Source organism: Uloborus diversus, chromosome 2 (genome assembly GCF_026930045.1).
Source record: "Uloborus diversus isolate 005 chromosome 2, Udiv.v.3.1, whole genome shotgun sequence".
In the NCBI taxonomy this organism is placed as follows: domain Eukaryota; kingdom Metazoa; phylum Arthropoda; class Arachnida; order Araneae; family Uloboridae; genus Uloborus; species Uloborus diversus.
The window spans coordinates 34,355,731-34,377,209 of NC_072732.1; positions in this window are offsets into that span (position 1 = coordinate 34,355,731).

Here is a 21,479-nt window from a genome sequence, read left to right on the forward strand (position 1 = left end):
CATTTTTGAACCGCTCAACGCATGCGTAAATTGTTTCCCGTTTGTCAATTTCGTCAGAACGCAAACAGTTTTACTGACGTAAATTGTAGTGCCCTCGTCAATATTAGTTTCTAGTAAAATGACGAAACGACTGGAGCAGCAATAACCTTTAAATCTCCTCTGTAGTTTGTGTGTCAGCCAAAAGTCATAAGCGACCATATCAGAAGGCTCCTATTGAACTACAGAAGTCTGTTATTTTGGACAAAATGTCGAATTCAAGTGCAAGAAATGTGCTGATATATCGTCACCGAAGACCGTATGAAATTTTCGAATGATTTGTAGCCAAGATTTGGCCACAATCTAAAGCAGTAGCGCTGCTTCAGTCATTATGTAATTTTTCTTGAACTTAAGAAATCTCACAAGAGTCATACACTAACTCGGTCAAACTCTGTTTGACAACTGCTGACGCTATTGGCAGACATGATAAATTCATACAAGCGCACAAAGGCTCAAGTTCTATTCATGCTAGTGCACTTGATTCATACCCATCATCCCCCCCCCCACACACAAAAAGAGCAGACCCTTTTCTAACATTCTATATCATTCTAAACTGGTTAGGTAAGTTATATTATGCTTAGAACTTTGTGGCGGCGTCTCAGTCTCTGTCTCTTTTTTTTTTTTTTTTTTTATCGGGGGAATTATTTTTTGAACAATAATTATGTCTACACGTGTGCATGTAAGACTGAGCTAATATAGCCCAAGGTCATGAGTCTTATGGAGACACAATGGTCCACCCCCCTGGTACCGTAAAACCTTTAAAAAATCAGTTTTTATAAGTTCAGAATATACAAATTAAGAGCTTTGAAACAACATAAAATTCATGTGAGTGTCTAAAGCAACTAAATATAAGTACAAAAAAAAAAAAAAAAAAAAACTATGCGATCAGCTGATTAACAAAAAAAAAATCAAACACGATTTTCCCAAAACGTCAGTTTTTAAAACTCATGTTTCCTTTTTTCTAGAAAAATACTTTGCATATTATACTCTGATGTTTTTACCACATTTCATTTTTTGGTGAATCTAAAGTGAAATGCTTGTTTTAAGGCTCATACTTTTATCAAAACAGCTGTTTTTAAGGTCAAAAATTATTTTTTTAATTTAAATAGTTAATGTAGATTAAAATGTATCAAATTATAAAATAAAAAAACTATGTCTTAAAATCTCACTTCAGTAGGATCTAAAACATCACTTGAAATTACTGTGAAAATTGTAAGTTTCTATCATTAAAGCTTTTTGAGAAAACGTTTAGCTTTTTAGCATTTATTTTACTACCGATTCTTCTTAAACACTAGCTCTCTTTTCGTTCATACGACGACTCATAGATAACAGCATCATTCCAGTAGTATACAGCCAAAAAAAAAAAAAAAATCTCATGAGAAAAGTTAAGGTAGTCATTTTGTGCAGATTTTATGTTCTGAACTGCCCGAAGTAATTTTCCCATACATTTTTTTTCGTAATTTTATAGAGACCGAACGATTGGCTTAAGTATACTGAATAGTTGTTTTCAAAATGTAAGATATTGCTGTTTTAAACTCCTAAAAATTAGTTGAATTCTAATGCCTCGAATGTCATTTTAGTACTGTTAATTATTTTTCTTTGTACATGGGACACAGTGGGCCACTTTAACGCGATCTAATAAAAATGTTCTAACAATATAATTCATAAATTACATACATTATATCAAAAAAAAAGGAAAAAATCGTTTGCTATGATTTTTCTTCCGGTTAAAAATAAAGCATCTTGGATTTTATTTTCCAACGTTTTCAAAAAATAATGGAAAAAAAAATTAAATATACTTTAGTAAAAACTTAATACTTAGCATTTAATAAATATTTTTCACCATCATCAAGAAAAAAGGGGGGAAAAGGCTTCTGCACAGATCTTTCTGCTGATACATAAGGAACTTCGAATTTCACTCCATTTCCCATTACCAAAAATATCGTTGAAAAATCTAAGCATTTAAAAATAGAAAGAAACTATATCAACAATCATTTTTCACAGTAAAAACCGGAGCAACTGGTGTCGGAATACTGAGTCAGAGTGGGTGTTGTGCAGTCGAAAGCAAAATGATTTTGGGGTAAAGGAGCTGGAGTCAGGGCACAAAGGTTTGCATTTCAAGAGTCAGAGTTGGAGTCAGTCATTTTGTCTTAAATTCTGCAACTTTTCCAATGCTTGCAGAGTCGGACTGATTTTGGCCCAAATGAGTCGGTGTCCGGACCAGAGTCGGTAATTTTCCCTAACGACTCCGCAACCCTGGCTGTTGGGTGAGAGTCAAACTTGTTTTGTGGTTAAGGATTACAAGTCTGGAGTAGAAATCTTTAAAGTTCCAAGAGTCGGATTCGCATTTTTTTTCAAACTCCAAGCCTGTCTCTTAAGACTGATCGGAGTAAGAGTCGAAGTCGAAGGCCCAAGAGGTAGAAGATTCGGAATGAGAGTCGGGAGTTGGTCATTTCCCCACCGACTCCGCAACCCTGGTAAAACATGTGCACTTTGAATGCATTTTATTTTGATTTAGTCCAAATTATCTCTTACTTGCGTCAATGTTGAGTCTACGAAATATTGTATTTTAATTTTTATTGATAGCTATTTCTACAAACCAAACACTGAAAATATATTCAGAATCTGCACTTTTTGGTGGGAAAAAAATATTTTTCGCACTGTCGTTAAAGTTTTTTTGGAATTGATTAAAAAATACGCTTAACACTAGAAAGACGGAGGGGCCTGTGTGGCCCCTCGCATAGTTTGTTGTTTAATAACTCGGATAATGTCTAACGGAACGTAATGTAACTTCCTGACTTTTCATTATATGGCACTATTTGAATGATTGTTTAATCATTTTATCATACGCCTCAGAGTACTGGAAATATTGATCCTTATACCCAGAAAGACGGGAGGGGCCACAGTGGCCCCTAAGCTTTTATACAATTATTTTTTTTTCATTTCTCCTAATTGTTCTAGCGTAAAAAAAGGCGATTATCTCTAGTTTAACCTGTATCTTTCGCTTTATACAGCCAGTTGGATTTCCAAATGCTATAAACAGCACTGACTGCTTACCAGCCTAATGGTAGCCATTGCTCTTGAAAAGAAAAACTGATCCAAGCTTTTGGCCAGTATAGAGAGAAACACTACGAATAATTGCATACTAAGTTTTTATTTAGTCATGAAAGAAGGTGCATTGGGCATGTGGACACACTCAGGAAGAATTTTAAAAATAATTCACCCCAAAAATGGGTAGGGGCCACACTGGCCCCTTCAGTCTTTCTAGGTATACAGAAAATGTCAGTCGTTCTAGTGTTAAAATAGCTACATTAAAAACAAACATTTCTCTTTACATGTTTCTCATTTATGGGATTTATTTTTATCTTAAGTATTTCCGTTGACGCTAATGTTAAAGTTTTTTCAACAGTTCAAAACTAAACGAAAAAATATTCAAATCAAAAAGAATCTTTCTAATTAATGATTTTTAGCCAAAGCTTTTCTGGCAGTTAAGTTTTTTTGAAGCAAATCTGTCTATAAGTTCAGGATCTATATTTGCCTTAAATTTTCCAGTTGGCACTAATGCTTTTTGCAACTGTTTCAAAAGTGAACGAAATTTTTTCAAATCAAAAATTATTTTCTATACATTCTTTTCATTAAGATCTTTATCGAAAACAATTTTGCTTGAACCAAATTCGACTTTAACTTCAGGATTTATATTTGCTTTAACTTTCCCGCAGGCGATAAAATAAAGTCATTTTTAATTGTTCTAAATTTAGCTAAATATCGTTAAAATCCAAAATGAAATATGGGAATAAACACTAATTTTTAAAATAATTGTTTTCCAGAAACATATATATTTTTAATTTTTTAACCATAAAAATTCCTCTAGTAACAAAAGAAAATATTTAAAAAAAAAACGAAACAATAATATCGCTCATTTATCTTCATTCAGCGATAGTTTTGTTTGAAATGTTCTGAACGCTGCGTCATTTGTTTAACAACATTGATTATCGTGTATTTAATTGCTCATTGATTTTTTAAAAGTATCTACAGAAACTTTTATACATATTTATGTTTGATCAGTCATCATTTTAAGTTTTAATTGTTACTTTAGTATCACATTCAAACCTCTACTTTTGCTTTGTCAGGTGTGGGACATGAATTTACGATAATTTATTGTTTGTATGAAATAACTTGTATTGCGGTACAATTCTCAACATAATTCATTAAATGTAAAATATATTTATTTTTATTTAAGTTTTAACAGCAAAATATCAGAATCAATATATAAACACAGTAAGCTTACTTTAAAATTAACACGTTGTAATAGTACGAATTTCAGCTGAAGGGAGCGATCTTTGAAGCCCGATTACCACTCAAAAAATCAAAGTATTTTTCGATGCATAAATCAAAACCTTATTAAACTAAATTATAGCTCATATCATTTTTTTAATGATGTGATTTGTTCTATTTTTCGTGGAATGGCAGATTAGCCCAAATACACATTTTGGTCAGAAATTGAACTAATATATGTTTTTTTAATTATAAAACAAGATATATTAGTTACATTTTACGAAGTTTCCCCTTATTATAAAAATTTAAATTATTATAAAGTTTTTAAAAGCCTACTGATTTTTCGATCACCCTCTATGTACTAATTACAACTTAAAAAAAATAAAGTTTAAGTTATAGAATTCGGCGTCTGTTGCTTTGTTTTATTTTTTCCAAAGTATCTTGTAACGATACCCTGTTACAGTATAGACTATTTAAATTAAAAATGACCTCTGAATGATTTGTCTAGAGCAGAGGTACCCAAAGTGGGTGCTGCAATAGCATAGGGTGACATTGTTAGAGGAACGGAGAAGCCGTGAAGTGTACACAGTATCAAATCTTTGTTGGTAATGAAGCAAAAAAGCATTGTATTTATTCATCCAAATCTCACCCGGTTTCAGAAAATGTATTAGAATTTGGAAAGTAACAAAGGCGAGTTCCGCTGTTCCTCTACATTAAAAGGCTTAAAATGGTATTATTTCAAATGCCAGCCCTGTTACTTGTTATTTTCATTTTTTACAAAGTCATGCGAATATGCAAACTTAAAGATTTTCTGGTAGTATGTATGTATGTATACTATTGTCCGGAGATAAAATTTTAATTCTTCGAAGGGCGCCACGACAGTCTGGGAACCCCTGGGCTAGGGCGTTTTAGGTTTAGGTAACAACATTAATAACAAAATAAATTAACAAATTTAAAAAAAAAAAATTAAAAATATCCTAAAAATTAACCAACGTTATTTTCAAAAGGCACCCAAACCTGTTTTTATCCGGTAAATAGGGACCCACATAAAAAACGCTTAAAAATTCGTTCGAAACTTCACATGGAGTAACACAAAGTTGCTTTCTCAACAGCGTTAAAATGTTTTTTTATGCGGTGGATAGAGACCGCATAAAAAAAGTTTCATAGAACATAATCTAAAAACATGCGAAATAGCTAGGAATTGCTTCTTTTAACGAAATCAATACAAAACAAGTGATGATAATTTAGCCGAATCGTCAGACAAAATTTCCCGAATAGAGAAATTTTTGGGAGGTCACAGTGACCTTCCTTGGGGAGTCCCTGTCGTCCCTGTCGTCGAAAATGCCACCTCGTTCTCATTTTAAAATAATTTCGTCAATTGAGTACCAACCTGATTGAAATTTTCTTTCATGTACCACACAAAATTCGGGCAAATAAATAAATAAATAAATTAATTAATTAAAAATAAATAAATAAATAAATAAATAAAATTAAAAGAAAAATCGCACAAAAAAAAAAGACCGCCCGAAACCAGGTTGAGTGTAGTAGAAAACAGATCTAATTAATTTTTGCGTCGGAATAACTCTTCATGTGCGTCATAATATTAATCGAATTTTATGTGAAGCAGTATGTAAACTTCAAAAAGTACCATACCCAAAGTGTTTAATTTTGTCCTACAAGCCTCTCCATGTGCTTTAAATATTTACTAGACTCTTGATTCGTTCCCTTATGTACGAGCGCGAGTAATGAAGTTTTAACGAAGGAGGAAGTCTTAAGTAGTGAGAAAATTGTGCGCCGCAATAACATCGCGAAACAAACCTTGACCTCTTCTTAAAAGTGTAACACATCATGATCATGACACGTTGCTGATTTCGTGCAACCCCATCAGAGAAGCTACGGGTTGATTAGACGTGCAGTGAATACTTTTTACCACAAAAAATAATGTAAAATATTAAAGCCTGTCCTTAAACAGTTCATTTAAAGTTTATGGCAACAGAAAAAAAAAATGAAATTCTTACTATTTTTCACCTTTTTAAGTTTTTTTTTATGAAAGTGACCGATTCTAACTCCAACTCCAACTTTTTTACCCCAAAATCAGTTTGACTCGGACTATGACTCCGACTCAGGAAGCTCTCGCAGAGTTCCGAATTTGAATGGAAATGACCGTTTCCGACTTCTCTTCCACCCCAAAATCAGTTTGACTAGGACTCTGACTCCGACTCCGCGAGCACTCGCAGAGTTGCGAATTTGAGGGAAAATGACCGATTCCGGCTCCGACTCCGAATTTTCGGAATTTTTCACCTTCGATTCCCGACTCCGACTTATTTTTCCCAAAATCAGTACGACTCCGACTCCACTGCCCTGACATTTACCTCACTGTGCAAATATTTATATTACTGAGTGCGAATACTCAAGAAGTAATTTATCCTCTGTTAATAAAAAACATGACATATATACAAGAAGTCATTCACATTGAATACTGTTGAAAACTCTTCCGCCTTCACTAAGACTTTAAAGTTTTATTTAAAGTTCGGCAAGGTATGACACTGCCAAATTACAGAAGTCAAACAATTGGTCTAAATTATGAAAATATAGTATAAGTGTCTGCTCTTATATTCAGCAAGCATTGCTACGTGTTACGCCTTTGTTAAAGTAATCCTCGTACTTAAAAATATAAATAAATCACTGTGGATGAATGTTTAGGCTTAAAACCAAGCTAAAACTGCTGAAAGAAGTTCTTAAAACATTGAATGGACATAAATTTCGATATTTTTTCTTTCAATTTTAAGCTAGAATTAGGGTAGAATATAATTTTCACAAATTCAGCACTTTTATCAAAGAAAAAATTGTCAATAAAAGCTTTTTCATGTACTTTATTCTCCCGGTTCTTCCTTTTCAGCAGAGTTTCAGCTAACTTCCGTTAAAATGATATTTAACATTTTTAATTTCACGCGGCTACAGAATTAAGTAGAATTTATGAAAGGATGGGGAAGTTTTTGAAGAATCCTGAATTCATAAAATGCATTGTTTGGATCACACAGCCGCTACACAGCAACTTCTTGCTATTGTTCGAAACTTTTAAACGTTTCTTGTTGTAAAGTTAACAATAAAGCCTTATAATTGATTTCCTCATTTTTTGTACTATTCTTTAAAAGTTTAATATGTGGAACATTAATTTTGGTTTTGGTGCCTTAAAAAGAAGCATAAGAAAAGATTTAAGTTAATTTTATCAGTTTTGAGATTTTTTCCATCTGAGTTTTTATTTTTAAAAATTCGCTATTTGATTAGATCTGAATTTTTTCTTTTTATAGTTTAGGTAAAGTATATTGTACGCCATGGTTAATGGCATATGTCTAAAAGGAATTTTATACTTTTTTATATTTCAAAGTTAATAACTCCATTTTAAAAAGAAAAAATCGAAATATAAGTTGAGGAGGAATACTCTATGCCTTTAGCAAAAGATCGAACACTAAACCAGCAAAACACAAAGAAATCGCACAAAAATGTATTAAAAACTTTCTGCACTTATTGCTTCGATTTCTTAAGGTCCTTTATCGCAAAGACATAAACAAAGTTAGTAAAATTGATTTGCCATATTAGTTAAGACACAAAAAATGAAAGTTAAAATTGATTAGTCATATTCGTTAAAGCTTCGCACCACATTTGTTTAGCATTAAGTTACCGCCCTTAAGCCAGGGCTATGGCAGAAGCACATGCAAGGTACCAGTAAGCCCTGTTATCATATCCAGAGATTGCAGTTTCGTTGATATTAGAACTCATCTGTCAGGAATAATGAATAACCAATCTGGAGGCAGATGTTATCTCATTGGAGCTGAGAGTGCCAACAAATTGGAAGATAAAGTGAATTTTTCTCACCAGCGAGTGTCCGCAGCATGGTGCGGTTCGGCTCGTGAATTGAAGGCCTGCCTCCAGCTCTGTAATTTACTATTCCTGACTGAGGGGTTCTAAAAAAAAACGAAACTTCGTACCATATTTTAAAATTTTTGAAACTAATATATTTGTTGTATGTACAACGTGGTTACAATGATAAATTGCAGTCCAACTGGAAAATAAGGTAAAAAGTATATCGACTTAGCAAACGTAGATTACAATTTACATTTTATTAATTTATTATACAACTTGGATTTTTGACGGACATAAACTTTTCAGTTTCATCTACATCGATCAATAAATGAAAAGAAAAAAAAAACTTACTACGTCTAGGGTAAAGCAGTTATGAGGATAAATCATCCTTCAATGATAATAAAAAGGAACCAAATCAAATTTATAGTAAGTACGAAAATGTGCAATATTTTTAAAGTTTAAGGTTCATGTAGATTTTTCTTGCGTGAATAATCAGTGTTGCGAAATAATTATAAAGTGTAGGGCAGATTGAGCAGTGAATTAACATCTAAGCGAATTTTTAGTTTCAAAAATTCGTCTAATGGTTAAAAACTGCAGTACTTGCCATACGATAGTAAAAAAGTATAAAATGATGTAATTTTTTTTCTATAGTTTTGAGAATTTTTATGGTTCTGCATCAGGGTTTTTTGGGTTTGCTAGAAATGGATAGAAGGGAGTTACTACTGCCAATTCATCTATTAAAAAAAGTTTTAAAACCTTATTAAAAAAAAAAAACTTACGAAGTGTTTATTGACTGGTTTGTCTACATAACTTTATAAAATCTGAATTAAAAAAGAAATAAACTTTGTACCAGGAGATTTTTTCTCCTCGTCATATACATGATTAAAATATTTTGCTAACAGTTCGTTATTAATTCTTCCGAATAATTTTTCCGTATTTTCAACCTCGAATGCAAAAAGAAGGGGGTTATGTGATTGACATTTCTGTATATATCTGTGGGGCATCGTAGCTCCTAAATTGATGAAACAAATTTTAATGCTCTTTTTTTTTCTCGAAAAAAAAATTGATTGACAATGTTCTTAACTAGTTCGCATCCCGTTTAATTTTAATTACCGAAAATACCGTTAAAATTAGCTTCTTTTTTTTACAATTTGCGTATTAAAGACATATTTGGGAAACTTGCAGTATTAGTGCTTGTCAAAAGAATGATTTTTTTTTTTTTTTTGAACGACTTAGTTGTATAGAATTTGAATATAACCATTTTTGGAAAAATGTAAACAATATTTAAGCTTTTATCTACGCGATTGGCATCGGTTACATTATCGGTCGACAATGAGGGAAAGCTCGATGAAGTAAAATTTTTATCTGATGCCAATTTATGATTGTAAACAATTGTAATACTTGTGGCATATTTAAGTCTGTCAGGAAGGATTTTCAAATTAAATGCAATTGTTCTTCGAAATTCTTATTTTGGCGCATTTTAAGTAGTTTGACGTGTCTATGCATCTGTCTCTGGTATATATTATATCCATATTTTCCCATGTTTTCTTAAACATTTAAATATATTTAAACGTTAAATGCGCTCTTACCTGCGAATTTCATCTATATATAAAGTGGAAATCGGGATCAGTTTTTTTTTTTTTTTCATAATTTTAAATTTTTATTAGCAATTGCGAATTGCTTATTGTTTTAACTTGACCGTTGAAAGACGTCCGTCCTTTGATTTTATTTGTCTATGCTTTTAGTGCAGGCTTACATATGCCTCGAAATCGTGTTATTTATAATCGATCTTATAGACTTTACGCAGTCCCTTTCACGAGAAAACCGTATACCATTCCATCTAGCATGCAGCCCCTGGCATTAATTTGAATTTTCACGTCTTGTATTGAAATTATGGTTGTGCTTATTACAAATTTGGTTGATTTATAGTTATGATCAATAATAACTATCATTTCATCACCGTATTCTAACTACCATTTCGTTTTTTATGGATATGCCGCTCATAACCGAATCTAGATTACCACCAATCATAATAGGACGGGTGCGAATTAATTTTCTATTAACATTTCATTCCAATTGTCGAAGCAAGAAACCCAACGAGTGGGATCCTATCGCGATTCGTGATTGCGAGAAACATAATTCGAATTTCAGATCTCAAAATTCAAACTATTTTTTTGTACACTGTTTCTTTTATTACTGCTTCCTTTATTTTCTTCATTTTACTTTGAAAGCATTAGATTTCATAAAACAGTGAATTATAAGTTGACAGCAGTTAGATGTTGAAAGTAATAAAATACACTTTTTTTTTAACCTTCTTTACCATGAATAATTATTTCTCTAGATAAATAAGTCTTTTGCTAGCGATGCACAGAGTAGTAGGGGAGGGTAGCTCAAAGCTGTAGGTTTTCGGAGAACATTCGAAAATTGTTTTTTTTTTTTTGGTTTTTTATCGCAACAATTTCGGATTTATTTCCTAGCAGGGTTCTTGAACTTCAAAATAAAAAAGTCATTTTTATATTATTTCAAATCTAATATTTATTTATTATCAATTTTTACAAACATTTGAAAAAACAGCTTTGCCCTACCAAGAAGCCCAAAGCGGGTAAGCTTAGTTAATTGTGATTTGTTACATTTGCAAATCAAATATGAAGCTATAAATTATTAAAATAGTTGACTAACTACCTGCCATTATATAAAAAAATGTAAAATAGTTGTACTTATCCAATTTAAAGTCAGCACACTTGTTTACAAAACATAAAGAAATAGCTGACTAAATTAATAAGCTAATTAATTGCCGTCCTAAAAAACAACTATTTAAAGTTGTACTTATCCTATTGAAATACAAAATATAAGTCAGCGGTTTTTTTTTTTTTTTTTGGGAATGATTAATAACGTGGGATGAAACTTCCATTACATCAAATTAAAAAATGTACGCTTTCAAAAAAGTATCCATTTTCAATGGCTGACGAATGTTAGATTTTCAGAGAGTTACACAAAAGACGTAGAATTAATTTTTAAGTTGACAATAAAAAACCGAAATAATGTCTTATCTACATAAAAATGAACATTTACATTATACTAATAATGTTGTTTTGGCATTAACTTTCATTCCTTGAGATACTTTCTTAAACATTTTTTATTACCTATTTTATTTCGAATTAATAAATTGAAAGTATTTTTTCCCTTATGAATCTAAAACGAACAAAGATCATTTTTGAGTTTTAGAGTAATTGCAAAATACCCAAAAACAGAAATGAAAATGTTACTCATTTTTCTAAAATGTTGCGACAAGATGATGAAACAATGTACTACTCTAAACAAAGTGAAATGCTTTGTTGTCTGGCAAAAAGTAAAAAAAAAGAAAAAGCCGGCGGGAACATTATAAATAACCAATTATTCACGCTCTTTAATTTTCCATTATCAAGCAGAAAACCAATTTAGAAGATGCATTTAAATGATTCTTTCTTTTCTCTTATAAATCGTTTCCTTTGGAAATGAAAATATAATTATTGGAAATTATAAATGGATGCATTCGATTTTTTTTCTTTTTCAGACAATTATTTTTTCACACTTTTTCTATTTAAATATCTCTTTATGCTCCAGGGGATAAAATTAATTGCAGCTCTAACGCTCAAATCAGTCGGATTGTCTGTCAATCCTGTTCCAGTAATGAATTACTAAGTAACTCTTAAAAGACATTTCATTAAAAGCATTAAAATAATGTTTATTTCTTCGATTGTGGTAATACGAGTAACTGCTTTTTGTCTGAAGGAAGGCATGACTGTACGAATTATCTTCTGAAACGGACTGTGAGTAGCCTTGTGAATTATACGCTAGACTCCAAGCAGAGGTTTCCGGTTTCAGAACCCGACGCCACAAAATCGACATCGAGTGCATTCGATGTACCGGTTCATTGAATCTGTAAGTCGTAAAGTCCTGTGGTCGGCCACCAGCAGTTAACACGGGTGCAAAGTTGCTGGTGACTGTCCTCATTTTCAGACCTATGCAACAATGTGGATGAGGTTGTGCAACTCATTGAAACCAAAATTGGACACCTCCCCTTTAGGGGCTTTATTCGCCCACTAGCCGCAACTCTCTGCTTAAACCTATACCCGAATTGGGAATGATACTCCCTAAAGGCGTTAAGAACAAAAATAACAGCATTTCCTAAAGTAATGGAGGCGATTGAGAAGGGACCCATGTAAGAATTTGGAAATTATTGAAGTATAGTTCATTCAAACATCGGTAGTCCGAACTTTTGATAACTCGTACAATATCAAAAAAAGATAAGTACAGCGCAACATACTAACTGCCTATATTGTAATGAAAATTTACTTTTTTGAAAATATTGTTTAGTTTCCACGATGGAGACGAAATTTTGACTTTAAACAAAAGTGATGCAGAGGAAGGAATTAATGCCATCAACTGGAAGAATTCAGTGATTATGTCTACAAAACTAAAATTCCTAATAATATGTCCACTGCTCTAAGTTTTGTGATTTTCCCATAAAACTCGATGGTAAACCAACATCGAGATTTCTATCGAAAATAACTGTAAAACTTTTACTCGATCAGTTCACAGCTCTTCTAAAATCCAGGCGCTTCACTCTTTACAAAAGCAATATTTTCCAGTTGAAATTGTTACGTTATAGATTGATAGCTTCTGCATTACAAATTTTTTGTTCATCCAGATTATATAATTCACAACATGGTATTTTAGTTTATAATTACTTCGCAGTTTTATTCTTGAGAACCGTAGCGTAACTAGGGGTTGGCAGGAGTGGCTCTCGCTAGGGGCGCAGTAGCCAGGGGGGCGGCATTTCGACTGATTAATTTTTTTAAATAGATTATTATTATTATTATTATTATTATTAATTTTGATCATAGAATTTGAAAGATGCTTAAAAAATATTTTAAAAAATCGCAAGAAGAGCTAAAGGGGATAATCCACTATAATATTAAAATCTGTTCGCGTCCGTCCGTCTGTCTGTCTGTCTGTCTGAAGATCGATCTTCTCAAGAACCGCTGCGGATCGAGAGTCAAACAAGATATCTATCAATTCGAAAATTTCCAAAGAAAACAATAGGACAAATTTCGTAATTGTGCGACTTCAATTAGCGGAGATATTAATTAAAACGATAATTAACATAACGTTATTCAGGAATTATTCAGGAATTTGTATTTCTTTCCTGTTGCCATTTTGCATATGGGTGAGCAAGTAAAATTCTAATAATTGCTTTAAAAGGGATTTTTCTGGCTGCTGTCCAAATCTTAAAGCAACGTTTCCATCTAGAATTTCATTTTAAATTAGTTTAAAATTGGTTGCTCTATTCGGACATAGCCTTTATTTAATCGTCTGTCTTTTTTTTATTTTTTACATTCAACGTTCTAAACTCTTTTCAGCATATGAAAGTTGTTTCTTTAGCTATGTTCATTGATTGTAGTGTAAGTTTATCATTCACCGGACTCATATTTTGGTACATTTAGGATGTACGACTAATTATGTTTATTTTGTTAGCCTTTTTCCCGTCACATGGGTGAGTTTTCGAATTGTAATAACTCTCTTTTTCCTTCCTGTTTCTACTTTTGAAATACAGTTTGTATCATTAAAAGAACATGTTAAATTAAGATTGTTTGGATTTCTTTAGGTGAAACAGAGTTGAACAAAAACGATTGCTTCTAAGGATTTTAACAAAAGCTAATTTGGAATCTGATGACTTGGTATTAAATTAATGCTTATTGGTATTAATTTAGTCTTGGTGCTTTAGTTTCACGAAATCAACCAAAAAATGCGTGTCATTTTATGTGAAAAGCTGATTATAATTGTACATAAATATTTCAGATATAGTCTATCAGATGTAATTCATTTTAACGTGAGCACAGATTATAGTTGATAATGCATATATTTTCATCTTTTGTGCTAATTGAAAATACTCATAACTTGTATCATTGATAAATATGACTAACGTTAAAGAGATTTTTGCCAAAAATATGCTTTACTGGTGTTTTGCAAACCTTGCATTACGCGTATTTATTTACTCCTTAGCGCTTTAGAAACTGATGTCAGAGTAATGTAAAAACATCAATTGGACATCTCTTTCGTTTTTTACGTAGCCCGTGCAACGCCGGGCACGCAGCTAGTATATAATTAAAAGGTGAAAACCCTGTAGTTAATGTATAAGGCATTGGTTTTTGAGCACTGATATAATCTTATACAGAAACATTTCTTTTGGGCGCAAAAGAAGTTTTTTTTCCTCTTAAAAATAACAGAGAGAAGAATGAAAAATTAATAAAACTATCCTGGGCAACACGAACTGCGCCCAACCCTATACTCAGTAGCGCACGAAGTGGTTGGCAGGAGTGGCTCTCGCCAGGGGTGCAGCAGCCAGGCAGCAGTACTTTGACTGATAATTTTTTTTTTTATATTTGTTTTTATTTTTTTAAAAATTGGTCATATAAGTAGAAAAATGCTTTTATAAATAAAATTAAAACTAAAAATAAAATACGCAAGAAAAAGAGCTAGGAGAAAATGAAAACATCCTTAATTCTTAAAAAATGGAGGCGGGGGGGGGGGATTTTACCCGTGGCGTGAAATTCTATTCCGATTCATTGATTTACGTTTGAGCTTACGTTTTTAGCTAAGCACACGATTTGTTTTAAAAACACATTTGTATACCAGGAAGCGGTAGTGGAGGGCATTCTATGCCGGACGATTTCATTTTTTTTTTTCGGGAAGGGGGTGACATTTTGTCGTGTTATAGCTTGAAGTGTATAGTTTTTCTTAAGCTAAGTATTTACTCTCATTATAAAAAAAATAATCTAAGCAAAAAAAGTCTTATTTGAATAAAAAAATTGGTAGGCTTAATTATCGAATATATAGTGCTTTTATGTTGCCTGTTATGGTTATGCTTTTTAGTCAATTGCAGATTAGCAATGCTTTTGTATTTACTTTGCTTTTTTAATAATAGCAGAAATAATCTGTAAAATTTAGAAAACCAGGTAAGATAGTTGACACTTACTCGTATAAAGAAAAAAATAATGAGAGAAATTATAAGAGAAAACAAATGCTACAACATTATAAAGTGTTGTTCAAATTTGCAATGTATGCCTCTTTACTTATTCCTAGACGGTCTTTTGTTGACTATGTTTTCTATTGCTGATTTTCTTTTCTTTATAAGTGTCAACTACTTACAAGTAGTAGTATACAAGTACATTGTCAATAAGTAGTGAAACGTCAACTACAGACTGTTTTACATAACTAGTCAACATAATCATCCGCAAGTGTAGTCAACAAAATGGCGAAAAAAACAAGCTCAGTTCCCAAAATAGATGTAATGTTGTTATAGCGTTCAATATACTACACGGCGTTTAAATGAAGACGCCCAGAAGTACTTAAATATTTTACAGGAAACTATGGCAATGTTTTGAGTAGATTCAAGTATATAAAAGCGCCATTAATTATCTCATGACAACAGTAGCTTTAGTATTTACAAATACATCGCCGTTATTGTTTATGTACATTTCAACATATGTAACTAATTTATTGAGAATCCAAATGCATATCCACGGCAATTCTAGTTAGACCATGCAAAATGTTTTACATAGGGAGTAGCTCCAAAGTCAACGCTGGTATATAACTTGATAAGATTTTACCGTTTCATATTAACAGACAAAAACATGTATTGTTAATTAGAAATATACTTCATTAGTTTAAAGAGAATATACAGTCATGTTAAAATAAAAGACACGTCGCTGTCTTATCATCTTTTTTAATATTTAATTACTTAAAATTCCAAATAACCATATTTATTCTTTAAAAACATCTTTATTTGTCTTACTCAGAGCAAGCACAATGGTTAAGCTGGTGAAGTATCCTTAACAATATATTTCCTCTTCAACTAATAAATCTTTACTTTAACGAAAGACTTTTCTATGTTTAAATTGGAAGAATAAGTATGATTTCCAACTGAGCAACTCTGAAAATTATGTCAGTTGAAACCAACTTTCCAAAATGATGTGTTGTTAGGGGAACATAAATTCTTTTAACCTTTGTGTTATTGTCAATTTCTAGCATTTGTTTTGAATGGAACTAGGTTTCGTTTGTCCATTTGAGCGGGAAAAGTGGAATGTGAAAAGAATATTAATGGTGTAATGAATTAAAGTGTCGCGAACAAATGTCAGTTCATGCTTGATGAAGGGTTTTACATTTGGTTATCGATTTTAATTACTTCTAGCGTGCTTCAGTTTTAAATGCGTCTAAAAGGATTTCGATTAATTGTTTTATGAGAACTGTGTTTCGATCAAACTCAACCCCGGATGTATAAAATTTAGTTATTTGATAAAGTTTTACTTTTAATGAAATGCATTTAAATGTGTTTTACTAATTGTGAGTAGTATTTTTTCCGTAAAAAAATGGTATTGACTATAAAAATTCGTTTGATTTTTTTTCATTGGAGCTTTAACTTCAGCACTAGTACACTCAATAATATCAAAAAGCTACTTCAAAAGTTTACTTTACTTTATAAAACTCGAGTAGAAAATTGTAAGAGGTTAAGTTTTTCTGGTTGGTTTGGACTTAAAGGTTAGCTATTTTTTACTTAACTAAATACAGAAAAAAAATATATGTTTGTGAATTTCTTATATTTTATAATCGCGTACAAATAGAGTAAAACGTAATTGACACTTTTATTACTTTTATTATATGAGTATTTTTCCAAAATTAATTTGAATGCATTATAAAAATTTGTATACTAAGTCAAAAACCCTCTTTAAAATATTTCTGATGTTCACTTCGACCTAAATTACAAATTAAGATAATTTAAAAAATTTTATATGGAGAGGCATATTTTATTATTTTCTGTGCTACTTCCAGTTTTACATTTTTAAAATTTTTTGATTAAGAAATAATTTTTATCCGAAAACAAATTTATTCTTAGCCAAAAATGTTGTTTTATATATATATTAGTATATCTCACTTACAAATAAAGTTATTATCCTTTAAAAAAATTACACTTTGCACACATATTTACTTCTACTTCAAATAGAACTTTAAGAGATAATCGCTAGTATTAGGTATGAAAAAATACTCTCCCTCTATTTTTTTTTTGTACTGTATGGTCATTTCAAAATTCAAAAAAGCTACAAAAGATGATTTTTATTTCACCGTTTTGAGGTTTTTATAATGAGAAATATTTTTGATATAAGAAACGTAATTAATTTAAATTAGAGTACAAAAATGACTAATCCGTAAATTAATGTGCATTTATAGGTAATTCAAACAGTAACATATTGAAACGCCTATTAAGAAGGCATGCATCTTATTTCAAAAACACCCTATCGGCTTCAAGGAAAATAAATAATGACCTGAATTTTTTCGTAAGCCGATTTTTACGGAGAAGTTAATTTCAAAACAAAGGAAAGTAGAAAACATTTTATTTTTCTGTTTTAACACCGAACAAAGTTAGACTTTTAGATTCTTAAAATCCTAAAAAAGTATACATTTCAGTTTAAAAAGTTTTAGTGACGTATTGAAAATACTATTTTTTGCTATTTGACGTGATAAAATAGTTTTTCAATGTTTTAGCCCATTTTTTTTGTTTGGTGTGTACTATTAAAATAATTTGAAGAGTAAACAAATAAAACTAGTTATTGAAAAAAAAATCGTAATGAACTTAGGAAGTGCTTGAAACATAATTATGGTAAAAATGTAAAGTTATGATAAAAACAAATGAATATATGCATTTCAAAAATGATTTTAGATATACAAAAGTTTTTGTCGGATATCTTTTCCTCCATAAGCTCCCTTATTTCGCATTGAAAAAGAGGTTTATTGTAACATTGAAACACGTGTATGTAATAATCTGCCAGTGCATTTTATCCATTTTATTTCTTATTTTAAGTTTCAAGTACAGATTTTATTTTTACCGTTTTACAGTATTTTCTAGGTTTTTTTTTTTTTTTTTTTTTTTTTTTTTTTTGAAACAGAGAAAAAAGTTGCTACTCCCAATTTATCTTCTTCAGTAATAATAAAGCTGAAAGTCTCTCTGTCTGGATGTCCGGAGGATGTCTGGATCTCTGTGACGCGCATAGCGCCTAGACCGTTCGGTCGATTTTCATGAAGTTTGGCACAAAGTCAGTTCGTAGCATGGGGGTGTGCACCTCGAAGCGATTTTTCGAAAATTCGATGTGGTTCATTTTCTATTCAAGTTTTAAGAACAAAACTATCATAAGATGGACGAGTAAATTACAAAATTATCATAACGTGGAACCGTAACATGGGCACATGCCAATTGGCGAGATACGAAATTATCATAACGTGGAACCGTAACATGGGTAAAGCCAATTGGCGAGAAAATTCATCATACATTATTTGTAAATATACAGGCGAACCAAAAGACCTTTTAATTTTTCTATTACGGGCAAAGCCGTGCGGGTACCACTAGTTTAAGTAAGAAAAGAACTCCTAAATTCCAATTGAGGAAAGAAAACAGTTGTTCATTCACTGGTTGGTCTACCCTATACTACTTTGAGCATTTGCTGATGCTCATAATTAAACATTAATTTTTCTGCAGAAAAAATGGATGAATTTCAATTTCAGACATTAGAGATGTTGGACAAATTAAGGAATCCGTTAGACAAGCTTGGAAAATTTTGTCACATCAGTTCTCTCGTTATCAGGAAAGCAATATATCTAAAAGCAAAAATTATCTCTTCGCCTTCGTATTATAATATTTACAGTTCCATATCGTCTCTAAACATTCAATGTCAATTGTACATAAACGATTCAAAATATGGTTCTGAAAAGTTTTAATGTGTATATCCAACATCGGGGTTATATTTTCAGAACGAAATTACCCGATGAAGGATTACCTAACTGTTTCCTCCATTTACACAAAGCCTTTACAAATATATAAACTGCATATTTTAAAGTGCAACATGATAATTTTGCACTATAACAACATTTATTTTAATTCATATTTTCACAATTCGTCATTATAAAGTCGAACTTCTCTACGCTTACACAAAATCAACAGCCCCAATTTCGACGCATAATGATTAATTTCAAATCTATTTCAGCCGTAGCATTGTTTTCGAGACAATAAAAGAATTACCAAACTTTATATCGTGGAAGTTCTGAATACTAACAAGTTGTAAACGCTTATCAATGGCCGATACTCTCACGTTCGGATGATTTCAACATTAACGAGCTTGTTAACAATTATCTAATTTTTAAAATAATTGAAGGTTGAGTTTATCCAGGAATTTTCTATCATGTGCTAGAGAGAATTATGGTCAATGGCAAGCTATTTTCATAAAATTTAAAGAATGGTTATAACCTAAAGTGAAAATCTTTATTAATAATAAAGCAGAAAGTCTCTCTGTTCGGAGGATGTCTGGATGTCTGTAGGATGTCTGGATGTCTGTGACGCGCATAGCGCCTAAACCGTTCGGCCGATTTTCATGAAATTTGGCACAAAGTTAGTATGTAGCATGGGGGTGTGCACCTCGAAGCGATTTTTCGAAAATTCGGTGTGGTTCTTTTTTTATTCCAATTTTCTTTACTAATAATAAAGCAGAAAGTCTCTCTGTCCGGAGGATGTCTGTAGGATGTCTGGATGTCTGTGACGCGCATAGCGCCTAAACCGTTCGGCAAATTTTTATGAAATTTGGCACAAAGTTAGTATGTAGCATGGGGTGTGCACCTCGAAGCGATTTTTCGAAAATTCGATGTGGTTCTTTTTTTATTCCAATTTTAAGAAAAAAAAACTATCATAAATTACGAAATTATCATAACGTGGAACCGTAACATGGGCACAAGCCGATTGGCGAGATACGAAATTATCATAACGTGGAACTGTAACGTCGGTACAAGCCAATTGGCGAGAAAATTCACCATACATTATTTGTGAATATACAAGCGAACCAAAAGACCTTTAATTTTTCTATTACGGACGAAGTCGTGCGGGTGCCACTAGTAATATTCATAAAGCATCTATTGAAATTTTTTTTAACTGTCAGCATCTACGATATACTGGAACTATAAATCCTTATGTATTTCGTATTTAAGGTATTTTTCTTATGACATTAATGGTTTTTACCAATGAATAATCCATGCTTAAATACATGAAATTGGAATACTTTAAATAATAACATAAGCTCATATTATGTGCTATTATTGTTATGCTTTTTATTTCAGGCGTATATAAAGTTAAATATTTATGTGTATTTAATCGGAAAATTTTTATATGTTGTTGTTTATAGTAGAAAAAATATACGTAAAATGTAAAAATCAATCGACATGATGTGATCAAATATTCTATCAAACTAGCAATGGTTTTCCGGAAGGATATAATTTCTACTGTGTTTAAAATGTTTTTAAGTCGAATAGTAGAAAGTCATTCTGACCCTTTTTATTTATTTATTAACTAGAGGCACCCGCACGGCTTCGCCCGTAATAGAAAAATTAAAGGTCTTTTGGTTTGCCTGTATATTTACAAATAATGTATGGTGAATTTTCTCGCCAATTGGCTTGTACCGACGTTACAGTTCCACGTTATGATAATTTCGTATCTCGCCAATTGGCTTGTGCCCATGTTACGGTTACACATTATGATAATTTCGTAATTTATGATAGTTTTTTTCTTAAAATTGGAATAAAAAAAGAACCACTTCAAATTTTCGAAAAATCGCTTCGAGGTGCACACCCCCATGCTACAAACTAACTTCGTGCCAAATTTCATGAAAATCGGCCGAACAGTCAAGGCGCTATGCGCGTCACAGACATCCAGACATCCGGACAGAGAGACTTTCAGCTTTATTATTAGTAAAGATTATTATATCCCATTTTGTGTTACGAGTTTATTAGCTTACTAAAAGTAACAAAACCATAATATTTGTTAATGGAGTTGAAGGTAAATGTGAACTTGTAAAATTATCTCTCAACACAAAGTTAAAAATGTCAAAAAAAAAAAAAAAAAAACAACAACTCAGATTCCTTATACTAAATGAAGTTTTAAAGTTTTAGGGAGAACTAAATCCAAGAAAAAACACTTTAGTGTTGCATTATTTATGTTTTAAGCAATGTAAAAGACAAATCATTACCAAATTGCATTATTGGAAAATAAACTAAGCAGCTTTATTAGAAAAATGCATCCATTATTGTTATGGCATGCTTACTAGTACTTTCTTTATAAACATATAAGTTTTCAGAACAATTTGCTGAGAAATGTAACGGTCAAAACAACTTATTTTTAAAAAGTATTTGAACTTAATGTTAAAACACCAATTTAGATGTTAATCTTTGAA